Source organism: Elephas maximus, chromosome 5 (genome assembly GCF_024166365.1).
Source record: "Elephas maximus indicus isolate mEleMax1 chromosome 5, mEleMax1 primary haplotype, whole genome shotgun sequence".
In the NCBI taxonomy this organism is placed as follows: Eukaryota; Metazoa; Chordata; class Mammalia; order Proboscidea; family Elephantidae; genus Elephas; species Elephas maximus.
Window position 1 is genome coordinate 150364920 of NC_064823.1, and position 16425 is coordinate 150381344.

Below are 16425 nucleotides of genomic sequence, written 5' to 3' on the forward strand. Positions count from 1 at the left end.
GGCTTGTAGCTGCATCATGCTGATATTTGCTTCTGTTGTTACATTGCTTTCTCCCTATGCGTCTCTGTGTCTTTCCCCATATTAGGATACCAGTCATTGGATTTAGGGCCCATCCTAATCTGGTATGGCTTCATCTTAACTAATCACATTTGCAAATATCCTATTTCCAAATAAGGTCACATTCTGAGGTTCTGGGTGGCCATGAATTTGGAAGGGCACTATTCAACCTAGTATGGTCAACTTCCAGCCCCCACTAAAGCCAAAGTATTTCCATATAGGACCAGCCTTTTGTTTAAGAATTCCCATGAGGAAGTCACCTCTTGAGTTACAGTAAACAAAAAACCAAGCCCATTGCCCTTGAGTAGTTTCTAACTCACAGTGACCCTATAGGACAGAGTACAATTGCCCCACAGGGTTTGCAAGGCTGTAATCTTCACCGAAACATTTCTCCTGTGGAGCAGGTGGTGGGTTTGAATTGCCACCCATCAAGTTAGCAGCCAAGCACTTGAACCACTGTATCACCAGGGCACCACCAGGGCTCTTTTGAGTTACAGTACTTGTCTTCGAACTAGGATACATCTAGACCAATGTTGTTAAATAGAAATATAATGTGAAGCACAAATGCAAGCTACATATGTGATACAAAATTTCCTAGTAGCCACATTAAAAAGGTGAAATTCATCTTAGTATATATTTTATTTAACTCAATATATGCAACACATTATCATTTCATAATGTAATTGATAAAAAAGTAATGAATGAGATGCTTTATATCTTTAATGTACTAAGTCTTTGAAATCATATTTCAAGTGCTCAACAGCCACAAAGTTTTTTTTTTTTTTTTTTTGTGACTGTATCGGATGATGCAGATTTAAACTTTGTAAGGGTACAGGTGCAGATAGTCGGGAGGGAATCAATTTCCAGACTCTCATCTTCCATATGTACTAGTTCCTAAAATTGATCTTTCGTAGAATGCTCCCGAGCTCACAGTAACTCTTCTCCCATTTGACAAATGAGAGGGATACTTCTTACCACCCCAGATCTGAAGGTGGAGCACGGCCAGAGGTGTAAAACCCTCTGCATGGAGGAAACAAACAAACAGACCCCAAACAGTTGCCATGGAATCGATTCCAACTCATGGCGACCCCACGTGTGTCAGAATAGAACTGTGCTCCAATGGGTTTTCGATGGCTGATTTTTTAGAAGTAGATCGCCAGGCCTCTTATCTGAGGTATCTCTGGGTGGACTGGAGCCTCCAATTTTTTCATTAGCAGCCGAGCATTTAAGCGCTTGCACCACTCTGAGACAGAGGAAGTGTCCTTTAATGTTTAATCAAGTCAACAGAACCTGTAGGGTTCCCAGTCATTCCCCTCAGATACATATTTCTGCTAGGAGTAAAGGATAGTTTTAGAAGCTGGGTATTCTAGGCAAGTGATTTGTTCTAATTTCAGATTTATAGTAGAGTGTGGGCCAACGACAATTTTAAATAATTTTGCCTTATCTATCCCCCAGTAGGAAACCCGGGTGGCGTAGTGGTTAAGAGCTATAGCTGGTAACCAAAGGCTGGCAGTTCTAATCCACCAGGTATTTCTTGGAAACCCTATGGGGCAGATCTACTCTGTCCTATAGGGTCGCTATGAGTCAGAATCAACTCAAAGGTAACAGGGTCTTTTTTTTTGGTATCCCCCAATAATTGTCAAGGAATTCATTGCTCTTGAGGGTATCCAGAGAGAAAAGCAAAAAGAGCAGGGTTAAGAAGTATTGAACTCCAAAATGATTTTTGTTTTTCATCTACATTACTAAGACTAAGGTGCGCCTGACCCAAGCCATGGTATTTTCAACTGCATCATATGCATGTGAAAGCTGAATAAGGAAGACCAAAGAAGAGTTGACATCTTTGAATTGTGGTGTTGGTGAAGAATATTGAATATACCATGGATTGCCAAAAGAATGAACAAATCTGTCTAGGAAGAAGTACAGCCAGAATGCTTCTTAGAAGCAAGAATGGCAGATTGCGGCTTACATACTTTGGACATGTCGTCAGGTGGGATCAATCCCTGGAGAAGGACATCATACTTGGCAGAGTACAGGGTCAGCGGAAAAGAGGAAGACCCTCAACGAGGTGGGTTGACACAGTGGCTGCAACAATGGGCTCAAATATAACAACGATTGTAAGGATGGTGCAGGACTGGGCAGTGTTTCGCTCTGTTGTGCACAGGGTCGCTATGAGTTGGAACCGACTCGACGGCACCTAACAACAACTACATTACTAAACACAAACAATTCTCTTCAGCTATTCTGAGGACTCATACCTGGGACATAGTGTCACCGATTATATACAGCAGATGTTCTCTGGACTAACACATTTTTCAAAATACATTAAGTAAAAAAAAAAAGAATTTTTCTTTCTTTCAGATTTTGTGTGTGTTACACAATAAGGTAGTTAAACCTTCTGTTGTCAAATGATAGCATGAAATATGGATTCTACGTATAGTCAATTTCTCATCTTAATTCATCTTTTATATGGTTAATATTTTTGCCTCCTATTAAAAAAGTTATATACCAGCTGTGAGATTGATACTTTTAACAAAATATACCTTCCTTTTTTATTCTGATTCTCACTTGAAAATCTAATTCTCAGAGTCAAATACCAGATTTGATAGACACACGTGCATTTTTCTTTGTATGTAATAACTTTATTGAGATATAATTCACATACCATAAAATTTACCACTTTAATGTATACGATTCATAGTTTGTGGGTTGTCTCCACTCTGTGAGTTACTGTATTTACCTGTCCCTTGAAGCACAAATGTTTTTATTTTTTTTTTCTTTTGGATACTTATGCGTTTGGTGTTACATCTGAGATGGCTTTGCTTAACCCAAGATCAAAAGGATTTCCTCCTATGTTTTTTTTTTCCCCTAGGAGTTTTATGGTTTTCATTCTTACATTTAGCCCTATCATCCATTTTGAGTTAATTTTTGTATATGATGTGAGGTAAGGATCCAACTTAAGGATAGCCAGTTGTCCCTTGCAAAGAATATTGAATATACCATGGACTTCCAAAAGAGTGAACGAATCTGTCTTGGAGGAAGCACAACCAGAATGCTCCTTAGAAGCAAGGATGGCCAGACTACATCTCACATACTTTTACCAGTCCCTGGAGAAGGACATCATGCTTGGTAAAGTAGAAGGTCTGCAAAAAAGAGGAAGACCCTCAATGTGATGGCTTGACACAGTGGCTGCAACAGTGGGCTCAAGCATAGCAACAATTGTGAGGATGGCGCAGGACCAGGCAGTGTTTTGTCCTGTTGTGCATAGGGTCTCTATGAGTCAAAACTGACTTGATGGCACCTAACAACGGCAACAGCCAGTCGTTCCAGCACTATTCATTCTCGATTGAATGATGTTGGCATGCGTATTGAAAATCAATTTACTATGTATTGGTTTATTTCTGGAATCTCAACTCTGTTATACTGTTCTGTATGTCTATTCTGGTGGTGTAGTGGTTAAGTGCTACGGCTGCTAACCAAAGGGTCGGCAGTTCAAATCCACCAGGCGCTCCTTGGAAACTCTATGGGGCAGTTCTACTCTGTCCTATAGGGTCGCTATGAGTCAGAATCAACTCAACAGCACTGGGTGTTTTTTTTTTTTTTTTTAATATATACGTCTATTCTTAGGTAGCACTGCACTGTCTTGACTATTGCAGCTTTTTAGTAAGTTTTGAAATCAAGAAGTATAATTCCTCCCACTTTATCTTTTTCAAGATTGTTTCAGCTATTCTGGGTGACTTGCTCTTTTCAAATGAATTTCAGGATCAGCTTGTCAATTTCTGCAAAAAAATAAAGATGAGATTTTTATAAAGATTGCATTGAATCTGCAAACGAATTTGGGGAATATTACCATTTTAGCAACAAATCTTCCAATCCATGAACCCTGGTTGTCTTTCCATTTATTTAGATCTTTAATTTTTTTTTAACAGTGTTTTGTGCTTTTAAATCTGCAAGTGTTGCATTTCTTTTGTGAAATTTATTTCTAAGTAGTTTATTTTTTATGCTATTGCAAATGGAATTGCTTTCTTATTTTAAATTGTTAATTGCTAGTGTATAGATACGTAATTGACTTTTACGTATTGATCTTGTATCCTGCAGCCTTGCTAAACTAATTTATTATTTCTAATAATAGTCTTTGTGTCTTTGTTTATGTGTATGTGTGCATTTGTGTGTGTATATTCCTTTGTTATTGTTAGTTGCTGTCCAGTTGGCTCCAACTCATGGTGACCTTATGTATAATAGAATGAAACGTTCCCTGGTCCTGTGCCACCATTATGATTGTTAGTATGTTTGAGTCCATTGTACAGCTATTGTGTTAATCCATCTCACTGACCCTCTACTTTATCAAACATGGTGGTCTTTTCTAGCAACTGGTCTTTCCTGATGATGTATCCAAAGTAACCAAGCCAAAGTGCTGCCATTCTAGCTTCCAAGGAGCATTCTGATTGTATTTGCTCATTCTTTTGGCCAAAACCAAACCAAACCCAGTGCCGTCGAGTCAATTCCGACTCATAGCGACCCGATAGCTGACCATGGTATGTTCAATATTTTCCACCAACACCGCAATCCAAGTGCATCAATTTTTCTTGTCTTCCTTTTTTATCGTTCACCTTTTACATGTGATGGTTGAGGTGAATGCGGTGGATGGGAGCTGAGAATTGGGGTACAGTGCCTCTCGGATAGAATTGTCACGGTTTGGCGAATGATTAGATGGAGCTGCAGCTGAAAGAGGCACAGGTTCAGGGCTAGGGCCAGGGGATAAGCCGCGTGGAGATATCCTAGCGTTCTGGTCTGTGGACCTTAGCTCTACCGGTGCACAGCTGATCGCTGAAGCCACGGAAATGGATGCTATTACCAGGGAAAGTCATAGGGAGAACAGAGAAACAGCAAGGGCAAGGGCCAGAGGAAGGGATTAATGAAAGCATTTGTTCCCTGCATGAGAGAAATTGTGAGTTTCCACCCTTCACAAGTCTGTGAGACCTCCTAAAGTAAGAACTGGAGCCTATCCACTCTTTGGCAACCTCAAAGCTCATACATACTTGAGAGGTGACCACTTAAAAAAACGCTTGCTGAATTATCTCCTAACATTTATGGAGTGTTTTCTATGTTACAGGCAGTCATTTCATTTCATGCTTCATAACAGCTTTATGAGTCGACACTATTATCAACTCCACTTTGCAGATGAGGAAACCAAAACAGGAACTTGCCAAAGTTCACAGTTAGTGACTGGGAGCCTGGATTTAAACTCAAGCAGTCTAACACTGGAGGCTGCTGAGTTCTTAGCTTCTATGCTCTGGAATAAATGGAGTCAGAAGGGCATCTATTTAGCAATTTGCAAGTTAGAATTGCCTTCATTTACAAGTCTGGCATCCTCAAAGCAGCTTTGTGAGATGGAAGGTGGCAATATCACTACCTACATTTGATTGGACTCTAAAGTTAATTCATACAGCACACAGCTAATAAATGGCAAAACCAAGCAAAACCATCTTCTGAGGTACAGTCCCATGTTCTGTTCACTCAGTCCTGCTACCTATGAGTCCATTTGTCTGCTCTATTTTTTTTTTTTTTTTTTTTGCTCAAGAAGGTAGAATACCTGGGGTGGTGGCTGAGGGAAGAATCTGGAGAGAAGGGCTGTGAAAAAAGCAGGAAGACCTTTGCCTAACAGAACTGTCTCCCTGAGGGACTTAGGAACTTAGCTCTGATAAGAGTAAAAGATATCTATGGGTCAAACTTACTTGTGAATTCTAACATAGTCTCTTTTATTAATAAGCATGAGTGCTCATACATGCAGGCACTACCTATGTATAAAAAAATGAAGAAAGATCGATTTGATGATTTTAGGTCTAAACAAAAGGTAATTCATTAACTTGCTATTTATTCATCTTTGCTGGGGACATTACCTGGAATCCTTCTTTAGGTGTAATGTCAGGAATCCCTATATACTCTGAAGGTCCTAGCCTCTTTAGAACTCTCTGTAGCTCATTTACTAGAGAGGGTGAGATTTGTCCTCTTAATAGGAGAATGGAAAAGAGAAAGATGGGTACTGAAATTCTATAGGTATTTGTCTGACCTACTACGAATAGAATTTTCCATGATGCCTGGGCTCCACAGATAGGAGAGACTCACAAAAGATTTCAAAGGAACGGAAAATTAGATTAATAATAAGCTTTATACTTGTATTCAGCTCTTTCTAGTTTAGATGAAATGTCCCAGTGCATTAGACAGATATTACCTTGTTTGAAATTTATTAATCTTAGGCAAGGCTGTTCTGCAGCTTCTCCGCCATTACACAGGATTGGTTATCTTGCCAAGTGTCTTAGTCATCTAGTGCTGCTATAACAAAAATACCACAAGTGGGTAGCTTTAACAAAGAAAAATTTATTTCCTCACAGTAAAGTAGGCTAAAAGTCTAAATTCAGGGCGTCAGCTCCAGGGGAGCCTTTCTTTCTCTGTCGGCTTTGGAGGAAGGTCCTTCCCGTCAATCTTCCCCTGGACTAGGAGCTTCTCCACACAGGAACCCCAAGTCCAAAGGACACTCTCTGCTCCTGATGCTTCTTTCTTGGTGGAATGAGGTCCCCACTCTTTACTTGCTTCCCTTTCCTCTCTTGTAAGATAAAAGGTGGTGCAGGCCACACTCCAGGGAAATGCCCTTTACATTGGATCAAGGATGTGACCTTAGTAAGGGTGTTACAATACCATCCTAAAACTCATTAATCATAAGCAGAGATTATGATTTATAACACATAGGAAAATCACAAAATGGAGGACAGCCACAGAATACTGGGAATCATGGCCCAACCACGTTGACATATATTTTGGGGGGACACGATTCAATCCATGACACCAAATTTCACCATTGGCTATAGACTCTGAAGCAATAAATAACAAATTCACAGTAATCTCCTGTTTTGTGAGTTAAATGTAGACATGTTTATTTATCTAGGAGGTGAAAGTATATCCTCTATGTGGCCAACATATTTAGTCCCTCCCCTTCTAAAAGAGGCAATGTTTAGGAATTAAAACAGATGCACCTTCTTAATTCCTTAAGGAAGAATAGGAGAAAGAATGGAAGGAAGAAAGGAAATCAGTAGTTCTTGTCTATAATATTAACTATCAACATTGATAACATTAACTATTAGCAATTTATACCATTAAATATTAACATGTATTCAGTACTGTTAGAGAAGGACATCATGCTTGGTAAAGTAGAGAGTCAGCAAAAAAGAGGAAGACCCTCAATGAGATGGATTGACACAGTGGCTGCAACAATGGGCTCAAGCATAACAACAATTGTGAGGATGGCACAGGACCAGGTAGTGTTTTATTCTGTTATACACAGGGTTGCAATGAGGCGGAATCGACTCGATGGCAGCTAGCAACAACATAACATGCAAGGCACTATTTTAAATATCTAAATCCACTTTACAACTCTATGAGATAAACACTATTAGTGTACCCATTTTACAGATAAGTGAACTGAGGCACAGGTGTTAAGTAGCTTGCCCCAAACCACAGAGCTAAGACTAGAACCAGTATCACAGAGCTCCTACTCCTAATCCACTGTAGTAAAATTATGGGTCTCAAGATTTTGTCTTCACTAAACTGTAAAACTCTTCAAAGAAGAGGTGGGAATTCAGAAACTCTTTGAAAGAAGGGAGTAAATTTAGAAAAATAGAAGCTGAAATTGAAGCCTGGAGAGTTTACAACATTTGAGAACATTGAGTTTACAATGTTTGTGTCACTTTAAGGGATTCTTTTACTTATCTCAGACCAGTGGGTCTCACTGGAATCAAGAGCAGCGTCTCTGTGCAATTGAGATATATGGCATACTAGGTTAACAGGATGCTGATTGCTGAGTTCTAGGCTGGTTCATCCTGTAGATCTTCTTGAAGCCAACGGCCAGAGAGTCCCATTGATGCATATGTGCCAATTGATTGCACCCCTCCTTTTGGTCAAACACCATGTGAATGGGGGAGCCATTTCTTCTTTCTTCCAATCTCTAATTCCAATGAAATTAAACTAGTCATGCTTTGTGCCAGGTGCTGTTGGTTAAATAAATAAGTACATAAAAGAGACGAGGGATTCTGGCCTCAAAGGAGACTCAAGCATGCTTTTAAAAATGGTAATCTGTATATGGTAGAAGGAGGTACAAAAGAGGGAGGCGTCACTTCAACCTGGGGCATTGGGAAAGGCTTCATGGAAGACGTTAACACTCGACCTGAGTCTAGTAGGATCTGTAGGTCGTGGAGGGGATGGTCTAAACAATACGGGGAGAGCACTGCAGAAAGGGGAACAGTAACAGCCGCAGCAAAGGTTTGGAGGGGGAAAGAGTTGGGCATGTAGGGAGAATTGCAGAGAGGATGTAATGGGTTCGAGGTGAGGCTATTAGAAGAAAGCTAAAATGGTAGGCAAGGGCTAGCCCAGACTGGACAAAGAGAGGGACTCATCACTGAAAACCCACCTCCAGGACTTCAACCCTGCACAACACCTGGACATAGTGATCATGTTTTTAAAAATTTCTTGCAGTTCCTTATAGGATATCTGGGCTTCATAGATTCAGTTTTCCTGGATACTTTTTCCAAAATTTTCTTTCGTGTCTTACACAGGTTCTCAAACCTGTAACACGTCATCTTCTGTGATGAGAAATAGCTAAAATGGCCTGATGATCAGTTTGATCTCAAGAATTAGGTTTCAAGATTTTTTTTTTTCTTTCATAATCATCCCGGAACTTTTGAACAGGACCTGTTTCTCAGTTTTAATTTAATGCAAAATATGTTACCAAGATTAACTAATTAATGTCTATCATTATTTCATTCCAAAAAATTTTAATTTATTTAAACAAACATATAGTGCTTGCCCCATGCCAGGCATTGTTCTGAGCATTTTACAAATATTGAATCATTTGATGCTCTAACAATGCTGTGAGAGGTGGACCCTGTTATCATCTCTATTTTACCAATGAGGAAACTGCAGTCGAGTACCTTGTACAAAATTATAGACCTAATAAGTGGTGGAGCCAGGATTAGGGCACAGGCATCTTACTCTGGAGATGCTAGGCTATCTCCTTGCTTCCAAAGATCGTTTATCTACCCTTCTAATTTTTTTCTTTTTCAAACTAGTTTACTAAACAGATTTTGAAAAAATTTTGACCACTTGTTTAATTAGCATCACATGTATACACCTATATTATACAAGTATAATTCATATATGTGTGTGTGTATATATATATGTATATATATAAACCCATTGCCGTCAAGTCAATTACGACTCATACAGACCCTATAGGACAGAGTAGAACTGCCCCATAAGGTTTCCAAGGGTGTAATCTTTATGGAAGCAGACTGCCACCTCTTTCTCCCATGGAGTGGCTGGTGGGTTCAAAATGGTGGCCTGTCAGTTACCAGTCCATCACTTAACCCCTGTGCCACCAAAGCTCTGAATTTTATATATATACATATATATATATGTATTTCATGCCCATGTATTATCTATGGTATTTATTATAGATCAGTAATTCTCAACCCTGGCTGCATTAAAATCACTTAAGAACTTTAAAAAATATATATTTTTGGCTCAGCCTCACCTGTAGAGATTCTGATTTAATTGGTTTGGGGCAAAGCCTGGGAAATGAGTGTTTTAAAAAACTCCCAAGTGATTCTAATGTGCACCCAGCGTTGAGAACTGCTGATAAAAATCACTTATTTATTGATTACTTCAGGGCACCATGCTGTGCATTTCACACACATTATTATCATTTAATATGACAACCTGATTAGACAGGTATTATAATTACCTCTGATTTACAGGTGTGGAAATTGAGGAACCAAGAGGTTATATAATTTCCCCAAGGTCACACAGCTGGTAAATAGCAGATGCAGGACTCCAACTCAGGATGAGTGAGATGAAATCACATTTCCTTAACCATAACTATCTTGTATACCAGGACATAGAAATAAATTAATCCATGGTATCATAATTTGTTGATCAACATTCTGGTTCTATTTAGTTTATATGGAGATACCAAGACTCTTAAAATCTGAATAATTTAACTGCCCTTACTTTCTCTCCAAAAAACCAAACCCTTTGCTGTCGAGTCTATTCCAACTCATAGTGACTCTATAGGACAGAGTAGACCTGCCCCATCAGGTTTCCAAGGAGTAGCTGGTGGATTCGAACCACTGACCTTTTGGTTAGCAGCCAAACTTTTAACCACTGTGCCACCAGGGCTTTGCCTTTAAAAAAAAAAAATTTTTTTTTTTTTACATTGGGCTTTTTAAAAATAATACTTTCATTGTTATATACATATACGTACTTTTCTCCATATGTAACATTTTTTTCTATTATGTACAACATTTTTTTTAATAATTTTTATTGAGCTTTAAGTGACTGTTTACAAATCAAGTCAGTCTGTCACATATAAGCTCCCACTTACTCTTCCCCTAATGAGTCAGCACTTCCAGTCTCTCCTTTTGTGACAATTTTGCCAGTTTCTAACCCTCTCTACCCTCCTATACAACATATTTTTATATTACATAATATATTGTTGTGTATGTGATATATTTATTATATTACTAGACTTTTCATTCTTTTATATTTCCACATATGAATACGTAAAACACTCTAAATAAGCTTCCAAATACATGAATAGCTTATAAAAGACTACTGGATATTTTCTATCTCAATTGAAAAAATGATAGAAAAGCAATTTATCCTAAAGCAGAAAAAAATTTAAGTTACACTGTGTGAAGAATATCCCAGTTGTCGGCAGTACCCGGCAAACGTTTTTGGAGCACGTTTCCCACATGCTTAAAGAAGTGCCTGATACTTTCCATGAGTTGTTTTCTTTAATGCAATGCATTAACTCATATCATCTCGCCGCTATGTTAAAAACTCTCACATTTACACACCTAGCTCAGGATTCCCTTCTGAAGTACTACCTACTTGATCCCTTCGCTCCAGTGTCTCATTGGTGTCTCAAACTTAACATGTCCAAAATGAAACTAAATTTTGTTCATTTTTTTCCTTCCCTCAGTCCTCCACACCTCCACCCAGAGCAGAAAGCTAAGACTCATTCTCTACTCTTCCCCTTACCCTCCACGTTTAATGCAAAGTGGATCTTGTTGGTTTCATCTCCAGCCCAACCAAACCAAACCCAGTGCCGTCGAGTCGATTCCGACTCATAGCGACCCTATAGGACAGAGTAGAACTGCCCCACAGAGTTTCCAAGGAGCGCCTGGCGCATTTGAACTGCTGAGCCTTTGGTTAGCAGCTGTAGCACTTAACCACTACGCCACCAGGGTTTCCTTCATCTCTAAAATGTATCTCAAATCCATTCACTTTTTTCCATTGCTATTGCTACCACTATGGTCGAACCCATCAATATCTCTTGGAAAGAACATTAAAATAGCCTCCTAATTGGCCTCCTCACTTCCACCCCTGTTCTTTTATAACCCAGCTCTTCTCAACTATCAGTGTTATATCCAGGCTTATCATTACCTTATAGCCTTTCGACGAATTCTTTGCCTTGGCCTATAAGGTCCTGTGTCATCTACTGTCAATTCATAACACCCTATCCCTCACCCACTGTGATGATTAATTTTATGTGTCACTTGGGTAGGCTATGGTTCCCAGTGGTTTTGCCAAAAACTAGACTAGCTGCTACCCCATAATGTAATCTAATGCAATGTAATGTAGCCACCTTCTGTAATGTAATCTAACATAATCAATCAATCAATTGAAAGGGGATGCCCTTAGGGTGTGTTCTGTCCCCATGCTATAAATACAGATGTTTTGTCAGAATTCCCTCTTGTTCTCCCCTCTGCACTCTTCCTGTTGCTTGACCTATGGATCTTGGGACACAAGTCTGCAGAAGTCTCCAGTCTGCCGTCTAACCTATAGATTTTAGATTTGCCAACCCCCCACAATCCTGTGAGCCAGCAGGAGTCTCCAGGCTGTCACTTGACATACAGATTTTAGACTCGCCAACCACCCAAATTCACATGAGCCAAACCCTTGAAGTAAATTCTCTTTCTGTACATACATCTATTTCACTGCTTTTCTGGAGAACCCTAAGGCACCTACTATGCTTAGCCACACTAGTCTTTCTGTTCTTCAAACACTCCAAGTTTTCCCTTGACTTGTAGTCTCTGTGCTTGCTGCTTCCTTGGCCCAGTAGTTTCTTCTGACTGCATGCTTGGTTCCTCTTCATTCAAACCTTGTCTCAAATGTGACTTCCTCATAGAGGCCTCCATAGACCATCCTCTCTAAAGTACTGCTTTTACAGACCATCCTTTATTTCCTTAATAGCAACCTGTAAGTTTTATTTTCTTCATTTATTTTATTGAATGTTTACTTCATTTGAATGTAAGATCCATGATAGCCTCATATCTAGTGTGCTTTGATTTATCCCCAGCTGTTTCCATAGCACTAAATAGGCTCATAAAAATATACATTTTGGTTCTATGTTAGGTGTCTTAGTTTCTATAACAGAAATACCACAAGTATTTAGCAAATAGAAATTTATTTTCTCACAGTTGAGGAGTCTAGAAGACCAAATTCAGGGCTCTTGGGGGAGGATTTCTTTCTTTCTTTGCTCTGGGGGAAAGTCCTTGTCTCTTTTCAGCTTCTGTTCCTTGGTTCCTTGGTGACTATTATGTGGCACGGCATCTATCTTCCCCCATCTGTGCTTCCTTGCTTCTATGCCTAATCTGCTCTTTTAATCTCAAAAGTGATTGGTTTAAGACAAACCCTACATTGATATGGCCTCATTAACATAACAAAGAAAACCCTATTCCCAAATGAGATCGTATCCACATGTATAGGGTTTAGGATTCCAGCACATATTTTCTGGGGACAGGATAGCATTAGGTAAATGTAAATGCCATAAATCTTTGTAATAAATAATAATAATAATAATAACTGTTGTTGTTAGGTGCCGTGGAGTCAGTTTCAGCTCATAGCGACCCTATGTACAACAGGACGAAACACTGCCTGGTCTTGTGCCCTCCTCAGAACAGTTGTTAAATCAGTGCCAATTTGTCAGTAATAATAATAAAACATAGTGATCGCTCCCTGAGATTTTAAGAGAACAAGCTAGACTAGTAATTTTTAAAGCCTTGTGTTTTCTGCTGTAGTAAAATAAATAAAAACCAAAACCAAACCCAGGGCCGTGAGTCTATTCTGATAAAGCAGGTATCAAAATAGTGTTGCCAAGATTTTGCTGTTGTTGTTGTTAGTTGCCGTTGAGTTGATTCCTACTCAAAGCAACCCCGTATGTACAGAGTGGGACTGCTCCATAGGATTTTCAAGGCTATGCCTTTTAGAAATAGATCACCAGCCTGTCTTCCAAGAAACCTATGGGTGAATTTGCACCACAAACTTTTCAGTTGGTAGGCAGGTGCTTAACTGTGCCACCCAAGGACTCCTTTTCTATTGTTAAACTCATTGCTGATGAATCAATTCCAACATAAATAACAACAACAAGAGCTACACCTTCTACGTTTACCATCTTTTTACCAGAGTGGTGGAGAGCTCAAGGCATTTTAGGTCAAAGACTGCATTTTTTATAAAGACACAGAAGTGGAAATAGCATATGAGTACGACTGGAAGGGAGCCACGGTGGCGTAGTGGTTAAGAGCTTGGATGCTAACCAAAAGGTTGGCAGTTCGAATCCACCAACTGCTCCTTGGAAACCCTATGGGGTGGTTCTATGCTGTCCTCTAGGGTTTCTGTGGGTCAGAATCGACTCGATGGCAATGGGTATGGTTGGAAGAGAGCAGCTAAGAGTATGAAGAACTTGCTAGGGTTAGACGATGGAGAATCTTACATCCTATGGCAACAGCATTTGGACTTTTATCCTATAATGAGTGAGGAACCCTATAGGATAAAGAGACTTTAAGTAGGAAAATAACATGGTCCAATTTCCATTTAAAAATTATCAATCTGGGATGAATGTGGAGAGTGTCTTAGGAGATGAGACACAAAGCAAGGAATACAGTTAGAAGGTTGTTACAATAATCTTAGAGCAAAATGGTGGGTTTTTGAAGGAAGGCCATGGCACCGAAGATGAAGAGGAAGGAACAGGTCTTCCCTATTGGCTCTTCTTGGGATGATTTCTGTGAGGTTCCCAAAGGGTCTTGTTCCATCTCTGCTTGCATCCTCAACTTATGGAATTTAGAATTATTTTCTATATTATTCATTTGTTGGCTTAATAGCCACTTTTTGATGAATATATTTGAAAGACAACCACTAAACTCTGGAGCTGCACCTCCATTGTGAGGGTTAAAAGAAGAAATGGATATGAAAGCATTTTGCTAAGTACTGCACAAATGGAAGCTATTTGTATTACCAGTAAGTCAATTTAGTTTACAAAGAGAAAAATCACTCTCCAGAATGTAAGCTCCCATGAACAAACTCCCTAGGCAGAATTAATCACTCTTATTTTTTTTTTTTATGACCATAGCACTTTTTCGTATTTCTATCACAACATCTCCATTAATTATAAATTGTTTATGCCTCGTTTTCCCCTCATAGCACATAAAATCCTTTAGCAGCAAGGGCCTGGTCTGCGGTAGACAGTAAATGCTCAGTAAATATTAATTACCTACAGGAATGAATGATTAGGTCACAGGAAAGAAGGTAGGTAGTAGGGAGCTGGTGGGGACTTTAAAAGTAAAATAAATAATAGGGTGAATGTATTAAAATGAAACAGTCATGGACTCAAGATCAAACATTTTATTGTAGTCTAACAGATATGTATAGATTTACTATACTCCCAAAATACTATATCAACTTGCTCTTAGTATAGTTAAATGTTTTTAGTAATGCTTATAATTAAAAATTGTTTTGCAGTATTGCATTCATTTATTCATTCATTCAGAAAATCTTTTTTCCAATGCTTAATTGGTACAAAGTACTGTGCTGTGGGTTTTAAATAAGACATGTCTCTGTATCCATGAGCTTTGCCATCCAGTAGGTGAGGGGAAGGCCTGCTCCATGCCAAACACTGTCCTAGGAATTTTACACTTTGTAATAATAATTGCCATTTATTGAGTGCTTCCTATATTCATAATAACCCTGTAAGATAAGCATTACTGTCATGGATTGCATTGTATCCCCCCAAAATATCTGTCAACTTGGCTAGGTATTGTATGATTTTCTACCATTTTACCATCTAATATGATTTCCTGATGTGTTGTAAATTCTATCATTATGATGTAATGAGATGGATTAAGGGCCGTTATATTGATGAGATCTGCAAGATTAGATAGTGTCTTAAGCTAATCTCTTTTGAGATATAAAAGAGAGAAGCTAGCAGAGAGACATGGGGACCTCCTACCACCATGAAAGCAGTGCCGGGAGCACAGCATGTCCTTCGGACCTGAGGTTCCTGTGCAGTGATGCTCCCAGACCAAGGGAAGAATGATGTATCACAAAGACCTTCCTCCAGAGCTGACAGAGAGAGAAAGCCTTCCCCTGGAGCTGATGTCCAAATCTGGACTTCTAGTCTACCGGACTGTGAGAGAATAAACTTCTGTTGAAGCCACCCACTTGTGGTATTTCTGTTATAAGAGCACTAGATGACTAAGACAATTACCATTTTAGGAGTCCGTAGGTGGTGCAAATGGGTAACACACTCGGCAACTAACTGAAAGGTTTGGTACACCCAGGGGGATCTGCTTCCGAAAAACCAGCCCTTAAAAACCCTATGGATCATAGTTCAAACTTTGACACACATAGGGTCAACGTGAGTCAATTTGATGGCAACTGATGTACCCATTTTACAAATGACAAACCTAAAACTAAGAAAATTTTATTAATTCAGCTGAGATCAAAGAGCTAGGAAGGGGCAAAGGCAGGTTGATTGGTAATAAGGAAAAGCATCAAGGGTTATTTTTATTTCCGAATCTGGTTCCCGAACCCTGCAGTCATTCAAGTTAACACAACAAATATTAATGGACAGCCGTGTAAAGTTACAATGAATTATAATGATAATGTTGCCATCCTCATGAAGTTTTTGGTTCAGTGGAAAGAATTAGAGACATGAGCATACTCATGAGAGGGTGTGACATGACTAAAAAATTCGAAATGAGATCTTAACTAAGGATGATCAGACCTTTGGGTGACAATGGCTCTCAGGAGATGAGTAGCATCGAGGTGTGGTGTGAAACAGTGTCCTGGACTTGGGTGGAGTGAAGACCTCTGTTCAAGGGCCACTCTAATTCTTCTGGTGTCTGACTGTGGGAAGAAAGACACTTAATGTTCTGGGCTTCACTGCTCTCATTTGTTAACTATGAGGAATAATAGGTGATACTTCTACCTTGTTTTAAGAATGAGTGGCTTGAAGTATGGGAAGCCAGTTCCTAAAATGCA